The sequence below is a fragment of the Hypanus sabinus genome, unplaced genomic scaffold (genome assembly GCF_030144855.1).
Source record: "Hypanus sabinus isolate sHypSab1 unplaced genomic scaffold, sHypSab1.hap1 scaffold_396, whole genome shotgun sequence".
Lineage (NCBI taxonomy): Eukaryota > Metazoa > Chordata > Chondrichthyes > Myliobatiformes > Dasyatidae > Hypanus > Hypanus sabinus.
In genome coordinates this window covers 422,970-433,767 of record NW_026781282.1, presented here as the reverse complement: position 1 = coordinate 433,767, position 10,798 = coordinate 422,970, and the positions used below count along the sequence as shown (strand labels likewise).

Here is a 10,798-nt window from a genome sequence, read left to right as displayed (position 1 = left end):
AGACAGAAACAAAAATGACTCAGGGCTCATAAGAGAATCTGAATGTTACCATTTTTATGAAGACTCTGGAGAACGAGTGTTTCCCACTGATTCATTCAGAGTCCAGAGTGTTTCTTAACCTGAAACATTGGGTGAGCACGCCGTACGCAAAGTGCTGAGCAGTAGATTCGTGACAATATTTATCACATTTATTCATTATTATTCATCTATAGGTTTTGTTTCATATTTTGCTGGTTTGGTAGTTGTCTACTACTGTAGTCAGAACTTTATCAGCTTCCCTGGTGGTCTAGTGGTTAGGATTCGGCGCTCTCACCGCCGCGGCCCGGGTTCGATTCCCGGTCAGGGAATTAAGATATTGCCTGCTGTAATTTAATGTGTTTATTTTAAATTATTTTGTGTATTAACTTGCTTCCACAACAAGCCGATTCCTGTCTATGCTTAACCTTCAACCGCCTGATTCAGCACCATAAAACCACAAAATATATGAGCAGAACATGACATTGTGAAAAATATCGCAGGTGCTGTCTCAATAAAGCTCGAAATAACTGTGCGAGGTCTTACAGACAATAACTTGCAATCGATACAATATAGGTTTGATCTTCTTCACTCCTCACTGCAACTCAATCCACTCAGAGATGCTGTCTCTCTGTAGAAGAGGGTGACCATACATTTCCCATATTGGACTCTGGTCCTACTCACTCAGTTTGCCGACATCACTTTGACTCATCTGCCCGGGGTCATCACTGCTCACATCTCAGTGAGTATTGTCAGGTCCAGTCGGGTTTATTGCCGTGTGCACAGGGACGGTGAAGGACAGGTACAGTGAAACACTTGCAGCATCATTGCAGGCTCGAAAAGACAGACAGTACGCAAAACATATATTGTACAATTCTGCATCATTAACAAAAGATGGATATCAATCTTGTGCCTGTTTCAGCCTTGGAAATGATTCCTCAGGCAAACTGATGTCATAGATTGCGAACTATTATATCCACGGGAGGGCATCCAGGCCCAAGAAAGGCCTGTGTATTCCTTTTCTTTAAACAGACAGACAACAGAAAGAAGGGAATTGTCTAGTCCTTTTTATCCAGCCTTGGCATTCAATAAGATCAGGCTGGCCCAGACATTTTCTCAATCCTCCCTCCCCCCCATACAGCAGTTGCCGGTCAAAAGTCGGCCGGTCACCTCCACCAAATCTTCTACCGTCTCCCCAGGTGAGAGGAGATAAACTTCTGTCGCCCGCCTTTATTTCGACGCGCTGACAGCGCCCCCAGCTTCGTTCAGAAGCCTATTGATATTAATGTTATATAATGGGACATTGTACTGAGTTTTGCTCGGTATTGACGGGATTTTGGGGAGGCAGAAGCAGTCAGAGTCTGTGGGAGGGAACAGCTCTTGATGAAACCCTTTCCGCAACTGGATAACACGTTGGATTGACATCTGCATACACGAATGGGAGCTAGGTAGGTTGTACGTCATTTGACGAGATTTGTTGATGTCGGACAATTACACCGCTCTGTGGCAATTGGCGATGGTGATTTTGACGGAAGGTCAGCGAACCGATTTGTCTATGGCAATAGGCGGGGTCGCACGCTGGACAAAAGAGCAATGGGGAGTCTGTACAGTGAGTGATATGAAACCGGCGAAAGCTTTCACGTTCAGAGACCGTGCTGCCCACTTCAGTAAAAGGATGAAGTCCACTTCTTTACACTAACGCTGAAATATCCGTTCTCTGCATTTGATTCTTTTAGTTTTACAAGTCGGTAAAGCTGCAAACTACAAAGCGTTTATGCTGCCCAGAGGGGGATTGGTCAGAGTCGTAATAGAAATGAAAGTTGCACAATGAGTATAAAAATCTATAAATCTGCCGGCTGGTACGTAGTTGACAAATGAACACAGACAGCAGCCAGGATGTTAAATTTTTGTTGGCAGTGAGGTTTCTATTCCCTGGCGCTGCAGTTTGAGCGCTGCAAACAGGATTCGAACAATGCGCGGAAAATCCCCATTGGATTTCAAGTCCAACGCCTTAACCACTCGGCCATCGCAGCTCTATTAATGTTCGTTGCACCCACCGTAGCACTACAACTGAAGTGATGGTTGTACTTATTTTCGGTACTGGAAAAGGTGATTCATCATTCCAATACAAATAGTATAATTCGACAGCTTTGGAATTTGTTTCAACACAGTTACGTCAGAACGTGAATGTGGAGCGATAACACTGCCGTCAGTATCGTAACTGAAGGAGATTTCCATTGTTGGGGATAAAGGTCGGGATCAGAATCAGGTTTATAATGACGGACATATGTCAACATTACATTGTTGCTTATATATTCTACCCCTCCTGAACCGAATTTTAAAATTGCATTTGCCTTCCTTTACCGCTGACTAAGCCTGGAAGTAAACATTTAGGGAATATTAGGGAAGTTCACTTTGCACCTCTGATTTCAGAAAACCTTCCCCATTTAGAGACTTTTTTTCCTTTCTTTCAAGGTGCATCACCGTACCGCACGATGATCTATTTGACAAATCTCCTCCCTTTCTCCTCAACTGTCTTTGACCTTCAAACTGCTTGGAATCTTTTGAGTTATCTAACACGTTGAAGTCAGGCTACCTTTCTTTTATTGTCCTTTCTTCAGCCTAACTTCCTTCTTTCTGAGTGGAGTGACAGTCATAATTCTCCAGTCATCAGCATCTATTCTCGAATATCAAGTCACTTTTATTTTCATTTCGACCATAACTGCTGGTACAGTACATAGTAAAAATGAGACTACTTTTTGAGGACCATGGTGTTACATAACACAGTACAAAAAACTAGAATGAACTACGTAAAAAGCAACACAGAATAGAACTACACGAGACTACAGACCTACCCAGGACAGCATGAAGTACACAAAACAGTACAGGCATTACAATAAATAATAAACAAGACAATAGGGCAGTAAGGTGTCAGTCCAGGCTCTGTGTATTGAGGACTCTGATAGCTTGGGGGGGGGGGAAGAAACTGTTACATCGTCCGGTCGCGAGAGCCCGAATGCTCAAACGGCAGGAGGGAGAAAAGTTTGTAGGAGCGGTGCTTGTGGTCCTTCATTATGCTGGTTCCTTTGTGGATGCAGCGTGTAGTGTAAATGTCCGTAATGGCGGGAAGAGAGACCCCGATAATCTTCTCAGCTGACCTCACTATCCGCTGCAGGGTCTTGCGATCATGAATGGTGCAGGTTACGAACCAGGTAGTGATGCAGCTGCTCAGGATGCTCTCAATACAACCCCTGTAGAATGTGATGAGGATCGGGGTGTGGTAAATGGACTTTCCTCAGCCTTCGCAGAACGTAGAGACGCTGCTGGGCTTTCTTTGCTATGGAGCTGTTGTATGTAAATAATGATACGTGAAGGAGTGCCTACAGAAACTCTCCAGTTACCACTTTCAGGACCATGGGGTGTAGTCCAACTGGTCCCGATGACATCTAACTTCAGACCTTTCAGCTTCACGGGCACCTTCTCCAGGTGATAACATCCACTCTCACTGATGCCCTCTGACACGTGTTTCTCGCTGCCATTATGCTGGAGTCTTCCACAGAGCAGCCTGGCGCAAAATATTCATTCAGTTCGTCCCTTTTCTTTTCCCCCCATTACTGCTTCTTCCGCGTCATTTTCCAGCTTTCTGATACCCACACTCGCATCCCTTTTAATATTCATATGTCTGAACAAAGGTATTTTCTCCAGTATTGGCCATTTTGGAAAGCGTCCCAAACCTCCGGCTTCCCTCTAATGCTTGCTACATTATAAACCCTCACTTTTGGCTTTATGCTGTCTTTACTTTCTGGTATCAGCCATGGTTGCCTCATCCGCCCTTTCCAATATTTATTCTTATTTAGGATGCACCTTTCCCATTAACCCGTAAAACACCAACCATTGTGGATTTTCTCTCAGCCATGCTAGTGCCCCTTTCCAATCCACCTGGCCCGCTCCAGACTTGGGTCCCCGTTCTTTTCTGCCAGTAACAGGGTCGAGGACTATTATCGTCCCTGTTTTTATTTCTGCGAGTGACGGGTTCGAAGACAGTTCTGGTCCCTGAGTTCTTTATTCTGCGAGTGTGTCTGACCATAAGACCCTGGGGCACAATCAGACCGCCAAGCGATTGAAATCCCGCCAGGCCCGTTGGCCATTGTTTTTTGGACGTTTCAAGTTTACCCTCATGTACCTTCCAGGATCCAAGGACGGGGAGTCGGTCGCGCTTTCCCGCCAGCATGACTCCACGGATATCACCTCCATTCCCGAGACGATCCTCCCACCATCCTGAGTGTGGCCACCCTCACTTGGGAGATCCAGGCTAAGGTAAAGGAAGCCCAGCGAGACGAATCCGCCCCTGGCAATGGACCCGGCGATCGCCCGTACGTGCCTGTCTCCGTCAGGTCTCAGGTTCACCAATGGGGGCACACATCCCGGTTCACCTGCCACCCCGGGAGTGATCGGACCCTGGTAACGGACCCGGCGATCACCTGTCCTTGCCTGGTCTCCGTCAGGTCTCAGGTTCTCCACTGGGGACACACATCCCGGTTCACCTGGCACCCCGGGAGTGATCGGACCCTGGTAACGGACCCGGCGATCGCCCGTACGTGCCTGTCTCCGTCAGGTCTCAGGTTCACCAATGGGGGCACACATCCCGGTTCACCTGGCACCCCGGGAGTGATCGGACCCTGGTAATGGACCCGGCGATCGCCTGTACGTGCCTGTCTCCGTCAGGTCTCAGGTTCTCCAATGCGGGCACACATCCCGGTTCACCTGGCACCCCGGGAGTGATCGGACCCTGGTAACGGACCCGGCGATCGCCTGTACGTGCCTGTCTCCGTCAGGTCTCAGGTTCTCCAATGCGGGCACACATCCCGGTTCACCTGACACCCCGGGAGTGATCGGACCCTGGTAACGGACCCGGCGATCGCCCGTACGTGCCCGTCTCCGTCAGGCCTCAGGTTCTCCAATGGGGGCACACATCCCGGTTCACCTGCCACCCTGGGAGTGATCGGACCCTGGTAACGGACCCGGCGATCGCCTGTACGTGCCGGTCTCCGTCAGGTCTCAGGTTTTCCAATGCGGGCACACATCCCGGTTCACCTGCTACCCCGGGAGTGATCGGACCCTGGTAACGGACCCGGCGATCGCCTGTACGTGCCGGTCTCCGTCAGGTCTCAGGTTCACCAATGGGGGCACACATCCCGGTTCACCTGCCACCCTGGGAGTGATCGGACCCTGGTAACGGACCCGGCGATCGCCTGTACGTGCCTGTCTCCATCAGGTCTCAGGTTCTCCAATGCGGGCACACATCCCGATTCACCTGCCACCCCGGGAGTGATCGGACCCTGGTAACGGACCCGGCGATCGCCTGTACGTGCCTGTCTCCGTCAGGTCTCAGGTTCTCCAATGCGGGCACACATCCCGGTTCACCTGGCACCCCGGGAGTGATCGGACCCTGGTAACGGACCCGGCGATCGCCTGTACGTGCCTGTCTCCGTCAGGTCTCAGGTTCTCCAATGCGGGCACACATCCCGGTTCACCTGACACCCCGGGAGTGATCGGACCCTGGTAACGGACCCGGCGATCGCCCGTACGTGCCCGTCTCCGTCAGGCCTCAGGTTCTCCAATGGGGGCACACATCCCGGTTCACCTGCCACCCTGGGAGTGATCGGACCCTGGTAACGGACCCGGCGATCGCCTGTACGTGCCGGTCTCCGTCAGGTCTCAGGTTTTCCAATGCGGGCACACATCCCGGTTCACCTGCTACCCCGGGAGTGATCGGACCCTGGTAACGGACCCGGCGATCGCCTGTACGTGCCGGTCTCCGTCAGGTCTCAGGTTCACCAATGGGGGCACACATCCCGGTTCACCTGCCACCCTGGGAGTGATCGGACCCTGGTAACGGACCCGGCGATCGCCCGTACGTGCCCGTCTCCGTCAGTTCTCAGGTTTTCCAATGCGGGCACACATCCCTGTTCACCTGCCACCCCGGGAGTGATCGGATCCTGGTAACGGACCCGGCGATCGCCTGTACGTGCCTGTCTCCGTCAGTTCTCAGGTTCACCAATGGGGGCACACATCCCGGTTCACCTGCCACCCTGGGAGTGATCGGACCCTGGTAATGGACCCGGCGATCGCCCGTACGTGCCTGTCTCCGTCAGGTCTCAGGTTCTCCAATGGGGACACACATCCCGGTTCACCCGCCACACCGGGAGTGATCGGACCCTGGTAACGGACCCGGCGATCGCCTGTACGTGCCTGTCTCCGTCAGGTCTCAGGTTCTCCAATGCGGGCACACATCCCGGTTCAACTGCCACCCCGGGAGTGATCGGACCCTGGTAACGGACCCGGCGATCGCCTGTACGTGCCTGTCTCCGTCAGGTCTCAGGTTCTCCAATGCGGGCACACATCCCGGTTCACCTGGCACCCCGGGAGTGATCGGACCCTGGTAACGGACCCGGCGATCGCCTGTACGTGCCTGTCTCCGTCAGGTCTCAGGTTCTCCAATGCGGGCACACATCCCGGTTCACCTGACACCCCGGGAGTGATCGGACCCTGGTAACGGACCCGGCGATTGCCCGTACGTGCCCGTCTCCGTCAGGCCTCAGGTTCTCCAATGGGGGCACACATCCCGGTTCACCTGCCACCCTGGGAGTGATCGGACCCTGGTAACGGACCCGGCGATCGCCTGTACGTGCCGGTCTCCGTCAGGTCTCAATTTTTCCAATGCGGGCACACATCCCGGTTCACCTGCTACCCCGGGAGTGATCGGACCCTGGTAACGGACCCGGCGATCGCCTGTACGTGCCGGTCTCCGTCAGGTCTCAGGTTCACCAATGGGGGCACACATCCCGGTTCACCTGCCACCCTGGGAGTGATCGGACCCTGGTAACGGACCCGGCGATCGCCTGTACGTGCCTGTCTCCGTCAGGTCTCAGGTTCTCCAATGCGGGCACACATCCCGGTTCACCTGCCACCCCGGGAGTGATCGGACCCTGGTAACGGACCCGGCGATCGCCTGTACGTGCCTGTCTCCGTCAGGTCTCAGGTTCTCCAATGCGGGCACACATCCCGGTTCACCTGGCACCCCGGGAGTGATCGGACCCTGGTAACGGACCCGGCGATCGCCTGTACGTGCCTGTCTCCGTCAGGTCTCAGGTTCTCCAATGCGGGCACACATCCCGGTTCACCTGACACCCCGGGAGTGATCGGACCCTGGTAACGGACCCGGCGATCGCCCGTACGAGCCCGTCTCCGTCAGGCCTCAGGTTCTCCAATGGGGCACACATCCCGGTTCACCTGCCACCCTGGGAGTGATCGGACCCTGGTAACGGACCCGGCGATCGCCTGTACGTGCCGGTCTCCGTCAGGTCTCAGGTTTTCCAATGCGGGCACACATCCCGGTTCACCTGCTACCCCGGGAGTGATCGGACCCTGGTAACGGACCCGGCGATCGCCTGTACGTGCCGGTCTCCGTCAGGTCTCAGGTTCACCAATGGGGGCACACATCCCGGTTCACCTGCCACCCTGGGAGTGATCGGACCCTGGTAACGGACCCGGCGATCGCCCGTACGTGCCCGTCTCCGTCAGTTCTCAGGTTTTCCAATGCGGGCACACATCCCGGTTCACCTGCCACCCCGTAAGTGATCGGATCCTGGTAACGGACCCGGCGATCGCCTGTACGTGCCTGTCTCCGTCAGTTCTCAGGTTTTCCAATGCGGGCACACATCCCGGTTCACCTGCCACCCCGGGAGTGATCGGGCCCTGGTAACGGACCAGGCGATCGCCTGTACGTGCCTGTCTCCGTCAGGTCTCAGGTTCTCCAATGGGGGCACACATCCCGGTTCACCTGCCACCCCGGGAGTGATCGGACCCTGGTAACGGACCCGGCGATCGCCCGTACGTGCTTGTCTCCGTCAGGTCTCAGGTTCTCCAATGCGGGCAGACATCCCGGTTCACCTGACACCCCGGGAGTGATCGGACCCTGGCTCTCCTGAGGAAGCACATATGGTGGCCGTCCACGGAGGGGAACACCCGTTCTTATGTCTCGGCTCGTTCCATCTGTGCCCGGGGAAAGTTCTCTCATCGACCACCTGCGGGTCTTCTTCGTCCTCTACCTGTTCCTGGTCGTCCCTGCTCACACATCGCCCCAGACCTCGTCACTGGTCTACCCCTTCCCGCGGAACCACCAGTATCCACACCGTGGTAGACCGATTTTCTAAGGCGGTGTACATTGTGGCCCTCCCTAAACTCACTTCCCCTCAAGAAACCGCAGGTCTTCTCATCCGCCAGGTCTTCCGCCTCCATGGAATCCCCGCGGATATCGTCTCCGATCTAGATCCCCAGTTCGCCTCACAGGTATGGAAAGCCTTCTGTCAGGCCTCAGGTGCATCAGCCAGCCTGTCATCCGGCTTTCACCCCCAGTCGAACGGGCAGACGGAACGGGTCAACCAAGACCTGGAGCGACCACCTCCCGTGGGTTGAGTATGCCCCCAACTCTCTGGTGAACTCTGCCATTGTGCGCTCTCCGTTCGAGTACTCCCTTGGGTACCAAGCCCCGATGTTCCCTGCGCAAGAAGGAGAGATTGCGGTACCGTCGATTCGGGACCATATTGATCGGTGCCGTAAGTTTTGGGAGGAAACTCGCGCGGCCCTACTCAGATCAACAAATCGAAATAAGAAGACAGCCGACCGAGACCGGACTCCGGCGCCGGAGGTACCAACCTGGGCAGATGTTTTGGCTTTCCTCCAGGGACATCCCGCTCAAAAACGAACATAGGAAACTCGCCCCCCGCTTCCTGGGACCATCCAAGGTTGACAGGATTATCAATCCCACAGCGGTCCGCCTACTATTGCCAAGGTCCATGCGCATCCACCCAACTTTTCAAGAGTCTCAGATGAAGCCAGTTTCCGTCAGCCCCTTGTGTCCCCCACCTGGGACTCCCCCACCTGCCCGTATCATCGACAACCATCCGGCATACACCGTCCGAAGACTACTGGATGTACGCCGTAGGGGCAGGTGTCTCCAATACCTAGTGGACTGAGCTTTCCTGGGTCCCCCGCTCTTTCAGCTTAGACCGTTCCAGGACTTTCATCGGGACAATTCAGACAGGCCTGGAGGATCGCACGGAGCCTCCCATTGTGTGGCGGGGGATTACTGCCACGATCCCTTCTCGTTCCTGGTTCTCTTCCTCCGGAATTGGGCCTCAATCACGTCGTTTATTTTCCATTCATTCCTATTTTCCACTAAATACAAACACCTGCTTTCCATCAGCAAATACAGTGTAAATATCCTGTGACCACAACTAGGAGCTGCCAGTTCGCTGGTCGACTCGTGTACGAGTAATCTCGTGCCATGGTTCTTAGGACGATCAGTTACAAATCCAGCATCTTTCCTGAATTCTCTACGAAAACCAAGACTCCAGGTAATGACTCCCTTGGCACCCATTCCACGCCCCTGTTCAGCACTTGGGTTCGTTACACTGCCACATCCCTGTAACACTCTACCTATACCCATACTCCAGGGAATAAGTTCCTAAACTAATAATACGTGTTACTGAGAACGGAAAGTAACAGTGGGCAATGTTTTGTACTTATTGCTGTACTTCAGAGCAGGGCGGGGAGGCGATGTCTCAGGTCATTGCTCAAGAGCGCAAAGCATTGAGCGCTTTGCACGGTTTCTGTGGTGTAATGGTTATCACATTCGCTTCACACGCGAAAGGTCCCCAGTTCAATCCTGGGCAGAAACATTGTTTGGGCTTCAGTGCTTCAAATGAACTTGAGACTCAAATTTTCAGTTTGTGTTCAAGTTTACTGTCATGTGCATCCAGCTGTAAAAATAATGAACATTCTCTTTTCTTGCAGTAGCGCATTGTATTTCAAACCTGGCAAAGGTAAATTAAAGCAAGAAGAATTAATAGAAATTATATTTAATTTACAGGAGACCATAAAGGGATTTAAACCTAAGGAGGTTCGTGGATAACGTACACTGCGTAACGGGAGAATCAGCCTTCAACCTTATTGTCATGTATTGCCGCATGAGGATGCATTGTGGTTTCAACGAAGCTCACACCTCAAATGTTCCCATCCAGAGCAACATCAGAAATAACTTTGTGCAGAAAAATTTCAAACCTACTTTAAAATAGCAAATCGCTTTCGTTTTCCACACCCCTGTATTCCATTCCTTCCTCGTCTCACCATACAGACTCTCCGTTCAAATTCTCCACCACAGTATTCTGGGTTCCACGTTTTCAGTCTGCCTCTCCCCATCTCTCTCTATTTCTTTATCTCACATGCATTCAGTCTCTCTGCTTCTCTTTGTTTTCTCTGTCGCGAGCAGCACCACAGCAACCACACGTCAGACGCGCAAATATTTGTGCTCAGTACAGTTACAACTGTGGAAACAGTTGGTAACATCAAGACCTAAAACTTTCAAGACTGGAATCTGTGATCTTCCGGTGATATTGCAGCGCAGACAGAAGTCAAATATCTTACCATTGGTATCGCTCATTCCATTCCTGTTAAAGGTCCAAGGAGGAAGAATTGATCACAACTCTGACATCGTAGTTCTGCGGGAATGTCGAAAAGTATGGTAAAAATCTTCCTATATAATGACTTTAATGTAGAACAGGAAAACTGGGCACTTTTTAGTTTTGAGACGAGGTGATGGTGGGAGATCTCATATCGGTACAGAGTTGGGATCAAGGTCCATTTCAATATATTGAAGTGGTTGTGATTCCATGTAAAATTAAAACGTGGGCGAAATATCCCGCGCCTGCATAAGGGTCAG

The 10,798-nt window shown here is 52.6% G+C and overlaps 2 non-coding genes across 2 annotated transcripts; both read left to right on the top strand.

Moving 5' to 3' along the window:
* The first annotated feature begins 275 nt into the window (after positions 1-275).
* On the top strand, positions 276-347 carry trnae-cuc (transfer RNA glutamic acid (anticodon CUC)). Its single transcript has one exon. It is a non-coding gene; the product is annotated as a tRNA-Glu (tRNA).
* Positions 348-9,685: 9,338 nt separating this feature from the next.
* Positions 9,686-9,758, top strand: trnav-cac (transfer RNA valine (anticodon CAC)). Its single transcript has one exon. It is a non-coding gene; the product is annotated as a tRNA-Val (tRNA).
* Positions 9,759-10,798: the final 1,040 nt, after the last annotated feature.